The sequence below is a fragment of the Artemia sp. Qi Xiang Cuo genome, chromosome 15, assembly GCF_049724085.1.
Source record: "Artemia sp. Qi Xiang Cuo chromosome 15, ASM4972408v1, whole genome shotgun sequence".
In the NCBI taxonomy this organism is placed as follows: domain Eukaryota; kingdom Metazoa; phylum Arthropoda; class Branchiopoda; order Anostraca; family Artemiidae; genus Artemia; species Artemia sp. Qi Xiang Cuo.
The window spans coordinates 55469944-55488240 of NC_142808.1; positions in this window are offsets into that span (position 1 = coordinate 55469944).

The following is an 18297-nucleotide window of genomic DNA, read 5'->3' on the forward strand; positions in this document are numbered from 1 at the left end:
TATACGGAATAATGTATGTTCGTTCTAGGTTTTAATGTCACTTCTTAGTTTCATTTGAAAACTTATTTTTAATATAATTTCTAATTATCACCGATATAGGGGAGATAAGACACCTCTAAAGAAATACTGCAAACAACCTTGACAGCTAAGAAAAACTTTCAGTCGATAACATAAAGTGGCTATTTGTCCTCCAATCTTTTCGGTCACTTAAAAAGAGCATTTACAAATTTAATTCCTTTTCGAATCAGCTATTACACACCTCTATGATGCTCTTGCCACCCCCAAGCCCTGCTAGAAAAAAGGGAGACAGATCAGTGCTACCCAGTCAAAAAAGACATTTTCCTTGGTGTTCAAGGTGGGGGACTGTAATTATCCAACAAAAAGTTTTGGACCATGCTGATTCTAGTGGTGCACTTTTTACTTCGATTTGACACTATTTTTAAAGGAGTTTCAGGCGATTTCTCAAAATTACCATAAATTTCTTTTCTCCTTAAACTTATACTTCTAAGATTAATCGAAACAACACTTACCATTCCTGATTAAGGGTCAGATGGCAATTTTTTTCCCTAGTCAGTGTTTTTGAAAACACGCTGTTCAACTTTTGACTACTATGGGCTGTGCTTTTCTTTTTACTAGGTTACAGCTGCCGCTGCAACCATGATATCTGCTCTTTTGCAAAAGAACTGAAGACTACGATTTAAATATTTTTTTTCTCGATAAAAACAAAACGAAAACTTTGTCACTCGGAATTGCTTAAATCTTCATGTTGGAGAGATGCAAATTTGATGCTTGAGGAGATGAGACAGAAACCAAGCCAATCTAAAATACAAAAGGGAAGGAAACGATTAAAAATGATTTTTTTGGTCTTTTTAAAAAGTTGGATTTATTAAGATTGTTTCTATTGAAATTTAACAAAAAAAACTTTAGCTGATATATTTTTTCTCTGAAACACTCTTAATTGTCTTGTGTTTATTGATTTGCCTTTTATCTTGTACGCATTACTTATCAACTTTTGCTTTAAAACACCATAATGGCAATTAAAAACAATGAAATAAGCAAAAAAGTAGCCGGGGGTTATAAAAACAAAACGGGGGGGGGGGTTGTCTTTCTGTTATGCAGCAGAGCTGAAAGCAGCACTTACAGTTGAATAAAAAGGAATTTCCTGAAAGTCAAGAAGCATGAATTGCTCTGAGTGTATACTTGTTAGGCACCTTTTAATAGTTGGCGGAAGGATTTTTAATAAGATTACGTAAAAATATATTTTTCAAATTATACAGGCAACAAATTTATAACTTTCGCCTTTAAGTACGGCGGCAGGGTGCCCCCTGTAAGGCACCCTGCCTTGAAAAGAGACTTTTCTATCAAAAGTTACGAAAAATTTACGTTCTTAAGAGTTTAAAGCGGGGCTCCCATGGCGTCAATAAAGTTAATAAAGTATTCCGCTAAAGTTACATACCGTAAAGTTCGTCGCGCTAACAAATGAATTGTACCTTCCTAACTTAATGGAAATTTTTTGAAGCAATTAATTTGAATTATTCAAACGTTCATTCTTGAGTATATCTGACATTATTGTTTGATAACTTTTTCAGTTTAATAAGTTAGTTTTAAGTTAGATGTTGTTTTTGCTTTAAAATTTACTAAAGAAGGCTCACAGATAAAAATGAGGACCCAATTCTTGACACATTACTTCACTTATTTCCTGGAATGCATTTTCAACACAAATTCTGTCCTTATGTTCCCCTTGTGACGAACTTTATATTAAAGGTTTATTTCTCACTAGTGAAATAAGCAAGTCTTCTGCTTCAATGTTCCTCAGATTAGAGAAAAAAAGTTTAAGACTGGCTATCTAATTAGTTTCTTTCAGCTGAATTGAAATTTTCCACAAGTCTTCTCCTATTGGCTAAACTTTCTGGACTTTATTGAAAAAGTTAAATAAAGTTTAACTTCTTTCCAACAACCATAAAGTCAATAAAGTTATAAGAGGAAAACGGTTTATTAACTTTATGGACAGCCTTATTAACTTTATTGACGCCGTGGGAGCCCCACTTAAACGTTACGAAGTGTTTTGATCTGTTTGCAACAGTGTTTCCACCGTCAGTAGGATTTTACTGGATCTAGTAAAAAAAAAAAATCTAGTAAATTTAGTGGATCTAGTAAATTTCCCGAAATCTAGTAAAAAGTTCAGGGAAAAAACTAGGGTTCCTTCATTACAAAATCTGATTTCGATTACGTTAAATATTATGGCTACTATTCCTCTCTTTTTGCGATTTCGCGTCAACCCTAGCGCTGAAAAATCTTTACTTTTCTCTCGGCTTTTTCTTGATACTCGCTTTGAAAGGCAAACTATTTATAATCAGGACTGGTATGCCGGCTTAATTTGTTTTCAGAAAGTTTTCCCATGCTCTCATAACAGCTGCTACGTTTGCTAATTAGCCTTGTCCCTTTTTAAAGAGGCTGCTGGAAACGAACTTTTTCCATACTTGCCCAAGTCCTTTTTGACCCCCTGCAGCTTGCCCCGTTCAAGTGCTGGAGCAAAGAGACAGTTCTTGATTTTGTGATTCATCAAAACTAAAAACCGAAATAGGCTAAATGTCTCGAGTGTTTCTTCCCTGATGAAAACGAAGCAACTTGTTCTCAGGTGGTCAAGTGGAGTACATGACTAATTGATCCCCGGCAATTTCACTCGGGCTATCAAGAAATGGAAACAAGTAGATCCCTTCAGTCAAAATTCGACACTAGTGGATACTTTAAGTTCGGATGAGGCCGAGGACGATTAAAAAATTTTAAGTGAGACTTTTTTTAATTGTGACTACATATTTTTTTTCTTACTTTTCGATTTGTATGATTTGCCTGACCTGAAGAATATTGACAAAATGTTATTTTTTAAAACTAATTATTGTATGTTATGTAAGTTTTTTTTTCTTGGCAGCCCTCGTCCAATTTGAGGTGCACTTTTTAATTTACATATTTTTACAACTAAACCTGTAGGCAACTACGTCATTTCCGTTTTGAAGTGACATAGATTGTATTGGTTTTTTATTCCCTTGGATACGAATGAGAGAGAATCCAGAACAAATCAGTTAAAAAAATCGGAAATTAATTGCTTTAAAACTTGCCAGAAATCTTTGTAAGCAGCTTATCCCTTATTTAAAGAACAGCTCAATTAGTGTTTTAAAAGAGGCAAATTTCCTCTTAAAATGCAAAATTGAAGGGTTTAGATTTCAAACCTAAAACGGAAACTAGGGGACAAATTTCAAAAGCCGTCACTTTCAAACACACCTTAGATCCTAAGAACCCCATCACCTGAATTGCTGTGTGAATATGAGTTGTAGCTGTGTTTCTTCGTTAATTGTTTTTTAATTTTTCAATATATGTGAATTTTATGATCTGAAGACCATTGATAAATTTAAAGCTGGGCTCAACCAGCAGGATTTCCAGAATCTTAGATTTCAGACTATTGTATGGCGTCTTGGATAAATCGCATCTAGAATATTAAGCCTATCCAGTAGTGCATCCAAATAATAAAAAAAACATTATTGAACATATAGGTTTCCGGAATTTTCAATCGTACTATGAAAACGAAAGAAAAGAGGAAAAGAGAGAGAGAAAAAAGAAATATTGTGGAAATTCTATTGATTATCATTTTATAGTAAAAATTGATGTTTGATGGTGCGCGTGCGGCGGTAGCCGCAGGCGCAACAAATTATTTTAGAGTATTTAAGGATAGGCACACGTAGCTGATTTTGGCAACTGATTTCAGCAAGGGTGTATTCCACGTCGAGTGATTATAATTAATGAGGCTAAGAGGCGGGGCTTAGTGACAATTTTTGGTGATTAATCATCATTAATTACGATTAATTTACAATTAATTTGCGATAATCATTAAATACGATTAATTACAGGCCTATAGCTCTAAAGCCTTATTACATTCTTAGTCTAGAACGTAATTAATGATGATTAATCACAGAAAAACGTCACTAAGCCCCGCCTCTCAGCATCATTTATTATAACCACTCGACGTGGAATACACCTTTGCTGAAATCGGTTCCCGAAATCAGCTACGTGTGCCTAGCCCTTTAGTAAAAATAGATAGTAAATTTTTCCTCTCAGATTTATTAAATTCTTCCAGGCCAGGGCGGCAACCCTGGTTTGCAACCCTGTATTTGATTTCATCATAATTATGACTGCGTTCTATACATTGCGGAAATCCATCCGCTTCTTTTCGAATTATCGCTAAAATAACGCTGCGTTTTAAGGCAAAGATTCCAAATTATTGCAACAGCGTGACCTAGAGTAAAAGGGGCGAAAGGACTTAATGATAGCCATATGCTGGATATGCCCTGTAGCTATCATCAAAACATCAAGAAGGGTTTTATGTTCTCACCCTCTTCTGAAAGCTGTTGAGCAATAGAGCCAAATGACACCGTTTTTCTTAGTTTTCTTATAGCCTGGGTGCGTAGGATCATACAACCTGGGATAGCCTTGGACCAAAGTTATAAGATCGTGTAGTTTTTGATAAGCCATACTCATGGTTTTGTTCATTTAAAAACCTTGCCAAGATTCCGCCATGATTTGACCAAAACGTTGCGGAAAGCTAGAAACTTTTTTTTAGCATGAAAACAGACGGAATTTCCGCACGGATTGCTAATTCCGGATGAATTTCTGCAATATGTAAACGAACTATTATCCGACTACTAATCCGCTTATGTTTCTGTTACGTTTTTAAGACTTTGGACGCTACGAAGTGTTTTGGTCCATTACCAACCCTGTAGCTGGTTTCATCATAATCATGATGTTCTTTAAATAAACCAAGAAAAATAAATCAATTTAAAGAAATATCAATTATATGAGAGGTGCGCCCCAATATAGACCTACTTTTGGGAGGTACAAAAACAGCATGGAAATTTTTCGACTTGTAGTTCAGTTTTGAAAGATATAGGAGCAGATAAGAAGATATAGTCCAGTTTCATTTAAACTTGCTTCATGTTGAATATTAGTGTAGTGAGTTTTTTTTAGCTATTTGAATTGTCTTTTAATATAATGTGTAATAAGTTCAAAAAAAGTAAAGTATTATGCTTGAAGCCTCTTGCCATTGCTGGGCTAGAGGGCTCAGTTTCTTCAAAGCACTTTAGGCTATTAGAGTAAGCCTAGGGTAAAAAACCAGTATCCAATTGAGCAAAATTATGCAAAACTAAAACCCTCACATCTTGTTACCAAAGAGGAATTGAGAAGAATTGGGTATATTAACAAATAGCTAAAAGTCTAAGCTATGCATCAATAGCCTATGGTTATTATTCAGATTATTTAAGATCAGAGACTTGAAATTTTTAGTTTATTGACTTACCTGCAAGGATCTCTTTTTTGAAATACCTATTATACTATTTTGATGCTCATATTCTATTATTGTTTCAGTTTTATTCACGTATTGACAGAAAGCTGATTTTCTCTTGATTCTAGATATATAACTTTTATTGCTTGATATTCATTCTAAACATCACAAATATTTAAGTATAGTTTTTATGTCTAATTGCTTTTCAAAACCGAGACCACATTTTCAAGTTATGCTGACAAACCATTGGTGAAAATTTGACCAAGAAGGCGGGTTCTTGTTACTGCCCACACATTGCTTCATGTTGTAGTAAAAAACCCATTGCTATTTTTCCAAAATGCCAAAGAAAAGTGGTCTTTCCCAAAAAGAGGTCTTTTACCCTAGCCTATTTTCAAACTTCCCACATAAAGAAATTTTTTATCCTTGAATTCTATCAGAGACAAAACTAAAACTATTAATTTCGGTAAAGTTCTACAAAATCATATTATTGAGTTAGGACTAAAGTGAATGCACCATTCAATGCCTTTTTTTATGCTTATTATGAATATAATAATCATTTCTATCAGAAATGAATTTCAGCCCCCCCCCCTATATAGGCCAATTCAAGGTTAGGTTAGGTTAGGTATAGCCTATATAGGGGGAGGGGGGCTGAAATGCATTTCCAATAGAAATGCCTATTATATTCGTAATCAGCATAAAAAAAGGCATTGCATGATGTATTCACTTTAGTCCTAACTCAATAATATGATTTCATAGAACTTTACCTTAGTTTCTAAATGTGCTTTTGTTCTAGGCCTATCATGTAGCCTATTCTTCTGAGGAGATCCAGTTTTAGCTTTATTTTCACTTGCCTTGGCTTTGTTAGTGAACTCATTGTAAAATAAGGTATTTAGTGATACTTTGTTGCTTTCATTTGGTAAATTTAGAGATATTTCAATTACTGAGCTATAAATTAGGTTAACAAAACCTCTTGATTTTTTTTGTGTTCTTTTAAATATATTATTTGTTTTTTCTTAGAAATTCAATTTTGAGCCCTGACTGGTCCTTTAAGATGAGACATTTTTCTCTATAGACCATATATTTTGCTATAAGAAAGGGCTAGAAATAAAATTCTTACTTTGTAACATGCAAAGTAGGGTAAAAGACCTATTTCTTGAAAATAACACTTTTTTTCAAAAACTCAAAAAAGTACTCAAATTTGGAAAACCTTCTTTTTGCAGAGGGTGTTTACTAGGGGAGTAAAGTATTTGGACAGTTTGAAGTCAGAAAATAATTTGGTACTGGTGCATTAGCCTATGCTGACACTTCAAAGAAGTCAAGTTTGGTTAATGCTAATGAAACAAAATAGGATGAATATATAATAGTTTAGAAACAGATTTGGGCTATATATTTGCACATAAGGGTAAAGCATAGCATATATTAAAAATATAACCTAACCTATGTAGCTTCCCCCCGCTAAACTCCAAAAAACTTTTGTTTTAATATTGTAAATAATTCAGAAACCATGGCTTTGCATTTGTTTATCTATACTGGTCTCTTGCAAACAGCCTGTGTGACAGGTTTTGTGACTGGTTTCCTTGATACAGTATGTAGTGGTAAGCCTGCATAATGCATCAGTACAAATAATTCTTTCTAGGTATATAGCCACTAAAAAATTACAGAAGAATAGTGAGGTTTCTTGAAATTTTGTTAACTTAAAAAAAAAAAAATCCCTGTATACAGTAAATGTAATGTTTCATTTAAGTGTTTTTTTTTTCAATGACCCTTTTTCCAAGTATTAAGTACTATTATTATGTTAATGTATTGTTTCATTTAAGTGTTTTATGATGATTGCTGATCAAAGTCTATGTTATTTGTGCCTTTCACATATGTTATTTTTCTATGTTCATGGCTGTATATTAGGCTTTAAAATACACTTCTCTATCTGTCTATTTATTATGCAGAATACTTGTACCCCTCTCCCCCCCCCCCCCTAATCTGCAAATTTATAGCCCAAATTTATTTCTAATGTAACAAAGAGACTAACAAAAAATTGATGAATTCTCAAATTTTACACACTATACACTTGAGTGACTGGCCCATAATAATAATAAGAGAATGCAAACCAAATAGGCAAAAGGACCTCTAAAAAAATCTTTTAAGTTAACAAAAACTATAGGTACTTTCACAGTAGTGTTTGTCCAGTTCCTGCTTGTACAAGTTTAATGAGTTGGCATTGATGACTTCAAAGGGGAGCTTGTTCTAGTGTTGTGTTACTCAGTTCTTGAATGCCCATTGGCAAATATCCTTTTGGAATGTCTCCGCTTGAAGCTTTACATTGTAACCACAAAGGTTTCTGTGACTAAAGTTGAAAATAGTGGGAGCCTTGATTTTTTTGTACACAATTTAGAAAAGCTTGCGTAGCTTATTGAGTTTTCCTTGGTACAGTCAATAAACTAGTGAAGTAACCTTGGGCTTGCAGAACCTATCTTTGTAAGGTCAGTTTCTCAGGGTCAAACAGAACCTTGTGATTTGTCTTTGAACTTTTTCAAGAGCTTCAATGTTTTTGTTTTAAAAGGGATGTGTAGTCCAATGACTATATTCAAGGATTGGCTGTACTAGAGGTTTGTAGAGAAGGCAAAGGGTTGTATCATTTCCAAAAGTGAAGTTGCACCTTGAACTCCTGCAACACAATTTGCTTTCCCAAGCATGCTGTTATAGTGGACCTGGAAGTCAAGGTTACTGTCAATGACAACTCCCAACTCCACTCCTCCTGGCATGATGGGATTGGTAAGTCTCTTAGCCTATACTCATGGTGGATAGTAGGTTTCCCTATCATTAGCTTATGGCTTTTGTTGGTATTGATTTCTATCAGCCAGTTGGACATCCATCCATTGAGCTTGTCAAGGCCCTCTTGCAGAGACTGTGCATTGGCAGCAGTTTTAATTACTTTATACAGTTTGGTGTCATCTGCATACAGTAAAATCTCTTGAGTTGATTCCTTCTACTAGATCATTGAGCTACAGGTTAAATAAGAGAGGGCCAAGGACCAAGCCCTGGAGAACACCACTGATTACCTTGACTTTGAGTTTGCTTAGAACTCTTTCTACTGATACTGTTTGAGACCATCCGATAAGAAACTATTTCATCCAATCAACTGTGGTTCCCAGACCAAGGTTTCAGATCATGTATAAGGGGCAACAATGATGTACTTTTTCAAAGGCCTTTTTAAGGTCTATGTAAATTACATCAACTTAATCACCCTTATCTGCATGCATTCCCATTGCCAGAAGAAGCTGTGACTCAGTGGACCTTCTCTTCATGAACCCAAAGTGTTTGCTAGTGACAATCTTTCTTTTATACAGGTGCTCAAGAATGTGGTCAGATATGATAGATTCCAGTATCTTGCAGGTTAGACTGGTAGGGCAGTAATTTAGGGGATCTAGGCAGTTTCCCTTTTTGTGCAATGGTATCACTGTTGGCTTTTCTAGATACTAGGGAGTTCATTTGACTATAAGGATTTTTGAAAAGTCATTGATAGGGACTCTGCAATTACATCTGTGGTTTCTTTTAAGACTCCGGAGAAAAGTGTATCCAGGCCTGGCAATTTGTTTATCCTTAGCTTTTTGAGTCTCTTCGGGACCACCTGTGGATCTATCTTGACCCTGAGTGTTTAGTCAGAGACTATGGTTTGCAGGGTTGGTAGTGATGACTGAATAGGTTCCTGAGTGAAGATGGTAGTGAAATATGTGTTGAGTAAATCTGCCTTTTCTGTAGATCTTTCAAACAGGAGTCCAGTTGTAGGGTCTTTTAAGCTTGGAATATCTAGCTTTGCAATGCATTTAGAATTTATGTGGTTCCATAACATTCTGGAGTTAGTCTTGACAGATTCTGTAAGGTTTTGCTCTTCCATACTAGCTGCTTGCTTGGTTTGTTACCTCACTTTATTTTGTTAGGGTTGGTCTTTTATATTGTTTGGCAACTGATACGTGTGTGTCCTAACCCTGATACCTGATGGAGAGAAATTTGGAGTACATTTTGACACAACTTTTAGTTGAACTGAACTCTTTTCCAATCCACTGTGCTGGGGTCATTGCAGTGAAGTCTGCTCTGTTGTAATTTTCTTGGTGTTTTTTTGTCTTTGCTGCCATTGGCCAAGATCTGGAAGCCTACAATACAATGATCAGACTTTCCCACTGGTGCGAGTTGGTTGATATCCTCTATGAATTCTGAATTATTTGTCAGTAGCAGATCCAATATGCTTGGTCTATCCATACCTCTTGTTTGGGTGGGCTCTAAGATCAATTGGTTCAGATGAGAGTTATTCACCACTTCTAAGAGTTTAGCCTTGGGTGTTGTTGGGTTTTGCAAGAGCATGTGCTGTCTAGACCAGTTGATTTTTGGTAGGTTGAAATCACCCATGATGACTGCATTTGATAAGTTTTTGCTGCAGATCTCAATTATTCTTCAAGCAAGTGCAAGTCATTTTCAAGACTGCTATTGGAACTTCTGTAGTAGATTTCGAGTTTGATATTTACTCCATCAGCTGCTGTTATTTTTGATCAGATACTTTGTTGGAATATTTGTTTTTTCCTCTGGGACTTAATGGGGTAGCTTGGACATCCTGTCTAATAGCAGAGGATTTCCCTTCCAGTTTGCTGTTCAATATTTATCTCTAGGACCTTGTAATTTGGAATCTGTAGCTCTGGGAGTGTAGGCAGGTATCTGCTATTATTTGGTTTCACCTCAGCTATTCCAACTACATGGGGATTTTCAACACTTGCAATCTGTCTCACTTCATCCATCTTGTTTAGCAGAGGATTGGAATTAAAATAAAGACATTTAATTCCAGTAAAGGCCTTTTTCTGAAACCTGCAGCCCACGCCATGTCACTGACAATGTGGGCTGAGATAGCATCAACCAGCAGCTGAAGAGCTGGCATCTGGTTGGTTGTTGGAGGACTTTGATCTCTTTGCTTGGCATCTAGCAGATTGTTCAGTTTACTGCATTGGCGTGAGATTAGGATTTACATAGATGTATTGTCAGACATGGTTGTCAGTGGATATTTGCAGATTTGGTGCACCTTTCAAGATTTTTTATTGCTTTCTTCAGGTTTCTTTGCAGTTCTTATGCAGATTCACGAGGAGCCACCTTGGGCCTTGTAGATTGTCCAAGTCTCAGAGGGGGTGGCCCAGTCTTGCTATTTCTAGGATGTCTGTTAGTTGTAGTTGAGCACCATGGTCATTGCTAGATACCAGCCACACAAGTTTTGCAGCATCAGACTCATTGTTTGATTCTAGAATGCCAGATACTACAATGTTCATACTTTTCTCCTCTTGTAGTTTCCTCTCTTTTTCAGCTTGCAGTAGAATGTTAAGTGGCAGTGCTTGAGTTTTGAATTCTGTTAGTTGCTGGTGACTGAGATGGGACAATGTTAATGTTGGTAATTGGTTGCATTTCCGGCTTCTGCTGCTGCTGCTGTAAAGGTGCCTTGCTTTGGTTAGTTTGTGTCATTTCAAGTACTGTCAATTGAAGTTTGGCTACGCTTTGCTTACTGCAGCATAGACATTTGTATTTGAGTAGTAGTGAGCTGTTATCTTAGGCTTTTAGCACTAGGAATAAGTCTAGATGCATCGCTTGGCAAGAAACACGTTCATACTTGCTGCAGAAGAAGCGCTTGAGTGCAGTTGAGTCTTCAGCTGCCAGGTGGAAGTAGTTGCATAAGCTACCAGTTGAGCCTTCCTGTGATCTGGATGATCCAGGAGTCTCTGAAGACTGGAAATTTTCAGGATCCAAGCTTGTGGAGAGGGATAAATAATACACAAGTACCAAGATTTGTTCCCCCTACAGAAATAAAAAATTAAATATTCAAATTTGGAGAGCTGTATTTTCCACAAGGGGGTATTTTCCAGGGGAATAAATGCTGGCCAACTATATGAAACACACATTAAACAAGCAAAGCACATGGGGTAGCATTAACACTTGCAAAGGGGAAAGTACATGCAGGCTAGGTAGGTAATACTACATCTTCCTTCTTCTTGATTAAACTGTCTTTTGGGGGAGGGGGAGTGAAGTGCAGTCTAAATAACTCATAAATTCATCTTTCTGATGGGTTTCACTGTTCTGATGTAGTGTGCTTGATGAACTATTGTGGTAGGAGTTTCAGACTGGTGTTTGGGCCTAGGCTGGAGAGTGCTGGTTGTTGAAATTGGCTTTGTCACTGTATTATAATGTGGTGACATTTATTTGCAGTGCTTGATTCAGATGGGTGGGAGGAGTAACATGTTGGTTCTATGGCAGAAGATGAAGGGCTTCGTTTGGAAGCAGTGGTGTTCCTATCCTGGGCAATTTGTACCTCTTGGGTTTTCACTGCATGACAACTTCTGCTTTGTTCCATTCCCCACTTTCCTATAAAAACCTTATCCCCTGTGAAGAGTTTTGGCAGTTCTTTCATAATGATAGGGCTTTTGTTGCACCTGGTGTTTTATTTGGTGTTCTGTGAATATCTTTTGGGGCATTTCCCACTTTCCTTTTCTTGTATAAAAATATTTTCCATGTGAGGAGTTTTGGCAGTTCTTTCATCATAATAGGACTTTTGTTGCACCTGGTGTTTTATTCAATTTTCTGTGAATATCTTTTGGGGAACAGTTTTTTTTTCAGATGTTGGTAAGAGCAAGGCAGCACTGATTGAGGTTGACGGCTCATTAACAGCTGAGCAGGGGAAGCCTACCCATCTACCAGTATGTTCTGGTACTCAAGAATACCAATGTAAGGATTGCTGCCATGCTACAGATTTTGAAAGGATTCTCTTTCATGTTTCATGTTGACTTTTTTCTCTGTAGGCTAAGCCTGATTGACCCTGGGAACATGGGACTTGATGTCTTGTCCTCTATTCCCCATGATTCTGTGAAAACTTTCATATCACATGATGATAGCTGGGGCCAGTTGTCTGATGTCATCAACTGCAGTATGCCATGATGGGCAAATTGGGTCTTTAGCTTCTGAATGATTTTCCCTGATGTCCTTGCTGGTAGCTTGTCTATTTCAAAACAGCAGCTGTGATAGTTGGTAGTCATCAGGTATTGTTGCTTGTTCCACTCAAACAAGTCAATTGCTATATGCTGCCAAGGTAGGTTGGGATTGCTGGCATTGGTCAGGGGTTCTTTTGTGTTGTTTGGAGCAAACTTTGCACAGTTTTGACATATTTTGAATATAATTTTCAATATTGAGATTCAGGCCAGACCAATACACAAACTTGCAAGCTCTCTGTTTTGTTTTCTCCATGCCTAAATGGGCTGCATGGAGCTTGGTCAAATGTTCTTTTGGTAAAATGATGGAATGATGATTCTGGGCCCCTTGAACAGCAGTTCATGTCACCAGGGCAGAGATTTTAAGAGGTTGCCCAACCTTCCTTGAGTGTAGTTCCTACTTGGACAAGCTATGGTTCTGATTTTGTCTTTTCCTTGATTTCTCATATTTTAATGTTGCTGACAGGCAGCAGGTTTATTATGATGTGTACAAAGACTTCAATATCTGCATGTAACTCCTCATTGATGTTGGGCAGGTGGAGATAAGGCAAAGCATTAGCTATAGGGAGGTCAGGACTGGGAGAGCAACAAACCAAGAGATCATATGACTGAATTTAAATCATGAGTCCTTGTGTCCTGGCTGGCACTTTGTGGAGTGTGGATTCTAATGGACAATGATCTGTTGCCACATTAACTTTTTTGCCTAAGATGAAATGATGAAAATATTTACATCCATAAACAATTGCATATAGCTCTTTTTCAAGCTGTGAGTAATTTTGCTCTGTTTTATTCAAGGCTCTTGATGCATAACCAAATATGTTGTCATTTGCTTATTTCTCTGATCCAGGGCCATGTTTTGACACATCCGCTTTTAATTTAATGGTCCTACAGCTGTGATAAAAAAAAATGCTAATCTGGACATATTTGAATGCTTTACATCCATGATGCATTCATGATGCTGCTCTTGTAGAGCAAAAGACTCTTGTTTTAGCAAGTCTGTGAGGGGTTTGTTTTTGATGATAGGTCTGGAATGTGCCTGGAAAGAAAATTCAACAGTCAAAGTAGTGTTTGCAGCTGCTCCTTTTTTTGGGCATTTTATTAATAGCTTGGATATTCTCAGGATCTGGCTTGATGCCATCTTTGCTGATCATATGGCCAAAATAGCAAACCTTTTCCAGACCAAAATGACACTTCCTTTTGTTGAATTTTATGCCACACTTCCTGGCTTGCTTCAGAACTTCTTCAAGCCTGTCATCATGTTCTTTTCAAGTACTCCAATATATTAGGAGATCATCAACTAGAATGCACATCCATTGCAGGCCCTCAAATGCATGTTTCATTCTTTGCTGGAACTTGTCTTGTGCTGATATCAATCTCAAAGGATACCTTTTCCATGGATATCTGCCATAGACTGTGCTAAATGTTGTCAGGTATGAAGCCTTCTCAAACAGTTGAAGTATCCAGTAGCTTGAACGTGCATCTAGCTTAGTGAAGTTAACAGCTCCATCCAGGTTACTAGTAGCATCATAAAAGATTGGGATTGGATATTATAGTCAATTAATTACTTTGTTTAGGTCAACCGGGTTGATGCACAGCCATACACTTCCATCTTTCTTTTTGACCATGACCATAGCATTAACCCACTCAGTTGGTTGGCTGACTTTCTCAATTATTTCTAGCTCTTCAAGGCAGGCAAGCTTGTCCTTGAGCTTGTCTCTCATTGATATGGCACCTTTCTTGCAGATTGTACTATAGGGGTGGTGTCTTCTTTCAAATGAATTTCACACTCCTGGAAGCTTTCCAATCCCTTCAAAAACGTAATTATATTCTCGTGGTGTGCTTTTTGCATGATCTTGCTCCTTCTGCATCTTAACATTGAGGATAAGTTTCACCAAATTTAATTCTTTGCTTGATTTCAGTACAATAATGGGAGTGGTTCTGGATGCCACTATATGGACTGTCTGGAGTTGAATTTGTCCTTGGCGGTAGCTGCACTGCAAATCACAGGTTCCAAGTGAAGGTATCTGGGAACCACAGTAACTTGAGAGTCTATGTCTGGTTGTCTGTAATACTGCATTAGGGTATAGCATTTCAAGGTAATGCTTTAGGATTAAGTTTGCTGGGGCACCAGTTTCAATGTTAAAATCCACCTTTATCTGTCCATTAATGGTTATGGTCCTGGTTGACTGCTTAGTGATATAGGCTGTGTCTGATTCTTCACTTGAATTAGATCTAGATGGGTGTTCTCCACCTTCTTCATACTCACTATGCTGATCTTCAATAGCATTCACTGTTCTGCTTTTGCAAACTCTGGCAAAATTGTTGACTTTTTTAATTTTGCACAAAACTTCCCTTTTGCAGGGCAGACATGATGTTTATTAAATTGCCCACCACAAAATTAGCTCTCTGAATTTTTGGCTACCAGCTTTTTCCAGTTTTTTTTTTTTTATATAAAGTCAATTTCTTGCTTTATTTCTTGTTTCTCTTCAAATATTTTTAGTTGCGCTTGGGTTATTTCATATGTTAGGCAGATTGTTATGGCCCTTTCAAGCATTAGTTGACCACCTTCTGCTAACAATCTCTCACGGACTTTTGTATTCTTTACACCACAGATAATCTTTTCCTGAATCATTTCACTCTCCTCAGTGTATCCGCAAGCTTTGAAAAGGATCTTAAGTTTGGTAATGAATCTGCCCACACTTTCTGTTTCCAATTGTTCTCTTTTCTGGAACTCATTGTGAGAAAACTTAGTTGTGTTTAGGTGCAGCATAATCTTTAAACTTTTTGAAATATACTGCTATTTTATCCACTTCAGCAACTGGCATATCAAATGTCTTGAATATTTCACGTCCTCTTTCTCCAACCCAGATAAGGAGATAAGCACATTGCACTTTTTCAGTCTTGCCTGCTAAAGGACCATGGAACCTAAGTGTAGCATGGTCTTTGAATTTTTTCCATTCACTTTTCAAATTGTGTACATCCCAATTGGTTGAAGGCTGTTGGACATCCATTTTTAGATTTTTACTTCTTACATCATGTAAAAGTAGATTTCAATCTTTATTATAACCCAAGCACCTATAATATAAAACACACAATAAGCAAGCAAAGCAAAGTACATGGCTTAGCATTTACACTTGCAAGGGGGAAAGCACATGTGGGCTAGCTGGGCAATACTACTGTGCTAATTTTTTTTTTTATACTAACACCAGTTCCCACCCTTATAAGATATGCATACTCTTTGATTCAGGCCATTGAAAATTCATTGAATACCTTTATAGTTTGGGCTGTATGTTTGTCTGTTAGTCCATATAATAGGGTTTGGGTAAAGTTTATTTATAAATTTGAAGGAAGTACCAAAGTTTGTTTTGCATTTATAATACACAACTTACAACAATAATAAACATGTACAATTATATCAACTCAAAGTACACTTTGAATTCCCTTGTTCTTCTTACAATGTTCTACTTAATACCCTAAACTGTTCTTGATATGCACACTTTTGTCAACCAGCATGCACTTAGCTTGTTTTGATTTAGTTAAATCCTTCCCTCGGCCTTTCCTCAAAGCTTCACCTTAGTTAGTACGTTTTGATTTAGTTCATTAATTGATTCCCTCATCATTCCCAGAAAGCCTGACCTTAGTATCCTTGGTCTTTTTGGATATTAAATAAAAAAAACAAGTTTCTTTTAACTGAAAGTAAGGAGCAACATTAAAGCTTAAAACAAACAAAAATTATTCCGTATATGAAAGGGGCTCTCCCCTCCTTAACGCCTCGCTCTTTACGCTAAAGTGTATTATTGTTTTAAAAAATAGAGTTGCGAGAAAGAGTCAAATTTTAGCGTAATGAGCAAGGCGTCGAGGAGGGAACATCCCCTTTCATATAAGGAATAATTTTTCTTTGTTTTAAGTTTTAATGTTGCTCTTTACTTTCAGCTAAAAAAACTTGTTTTTCGTATTTAATTTCGGAACGTTTTAAAATTAATCCAGGTTTTTATTTTGGCTCACTGTACATGACTAATTAAAACGAAATTTGCATATCAATTTCTATTTTTTTTTTTTTTTGGCTAAATGGCTTTCTCGGATGTTGTTTAATCGAACGTTTTTATTAGTAATAAATGTATGTAACTTACGAATTAACTTACGTAACTAACTTCTATATTTGTAAATTTTTATTACGTATATTAGGGAGGGTCCCCCACCCCCCCTAGTCAATACCTCGCTCTTTACGCTAAAGTTCGAATTTTTTTCCAATTCTTTAAGAATTTCCCCTTAATCACAAAGGCCGTTAATTAGAATCAATAGCTCTTATGAAAGTACTTAAAAAAAATTTTAGCGTACAGAGCAAGGTATTGAATAGGGGGCGAACCCAATCATATACGCAATAGTTTCTGTTCGTTTTAAGTTTTGATGTTGGAAAGTTTTCAGTTGAAAACTTGTTTTTTTTATTTAATTTTTGATCGTTTTTTAAATAATGCTGGGAAATCCAGTGCCCCCTTCATAGCAGTGTCCCTTCCCCCATAAAAACTTTCTCCATGGAAAGATTCTCCCACGTAACCCTCAATCCACCCCCCCCCCCAACTACCAGAAAAAAATCCCCCTGAAAACGTCTGTCTACTTCCCAATAACCAATACTATTATGTAAACATTGGGCAAAGTTCATAACTTGCAGCCCTTCCCTCGGAGACTGTGGGGTGTTAAGTGATCCTGAAAGACATAGTTATTATATTTTAACGATGCTGAACAAAATGGTTATCTCAAAATTTTGATCGGGTGACTGGGGAAAAATTAGTGCGGGAGGAGGCCTAGTCGCCCTCCATTTTTTTGGTCACTTAAACAGGGCACTAGAACTTTTAATTTCTGTTCGAATGAGCCCTCCTGCAATATTCTAGAACCACGGCGTCAATACAATCACCCCTGGGGAAAAAAAAGAAAAATAAATAAACATGCATGCATGATCTTTCTTCAGGGAAAAAAAAACAAAATTCCACATTTTTGCTGAAAGGAGCTTGAAACCTCTACAGTAGGGTTCTCAGATATGCTGAATCTGATGGTGTGATTTTCATTAAGGTTCTATGACTTTTAAGGGGTGATTTTGATTGGTAAGACTAAATTTTATGAAATGTATATATTTGAAATCAGCATAAAAATCTGATTCTTTTGATGTATCTATTGGTATCAAAATTCCTTTTTTTAGAGTTTTGGCTACTATTGAGCCAGGTCGCTCCTTCTTTTACAGTTTGTTACCACGAGCTGTTTGACCGAGAGTAAAGTATGCTCCCCTTTTACAAAATCTTTATTGAGACAATGGTTGAATTGCATAACTTACAATCCTTTTTCCTATGTTTTTTTTTTATTCTCAGAGGTATTGATATCTGACAGTTAACTTGTGCTGATGAAAATTTATATCTCAATTGCTTATCATATGCTTTTAGAGGAATAATGAGCTTGTAGTGGAGGGGGGAGGGTTACCTGACTTTTGACACGTAAAATGAGCACTAGAACTGTTATTTCCCAACCAAATTCGCCGCCTCCAAAGTTTTTACAGCAAATGATTCCTTGTGAAGTGCATTGTTAGAAAATAACATAAACAGCTGTACATTTATGCTAAAATCTATAAACTATAACTAAACAGTTACGACATCTATTGTCTTAGATATCACCACTAAGAGTACTAGTGTCTTTGTTAATGTTTTATGACTAGGATTCACAGCCTTATGGCCCTCTTGAATGTGTCCCTTTTGGCCCATATGCATCCATTTTGGAGAATGAGTGAAATTATTTTTGTTGTGAAAATAGCAAACAAAATGACAACTTATTAGGCAGGAGCATAAATACAATTCCACTGGATGAGGTACTTACTCGTTTTTTAAACATTTAAACTGTCAGTACTATTATTGAAATAATTTTGTAAGGCTTTTGAAAAAAGAACATGATCAAGATATGAAATACAAAAAAAATCCT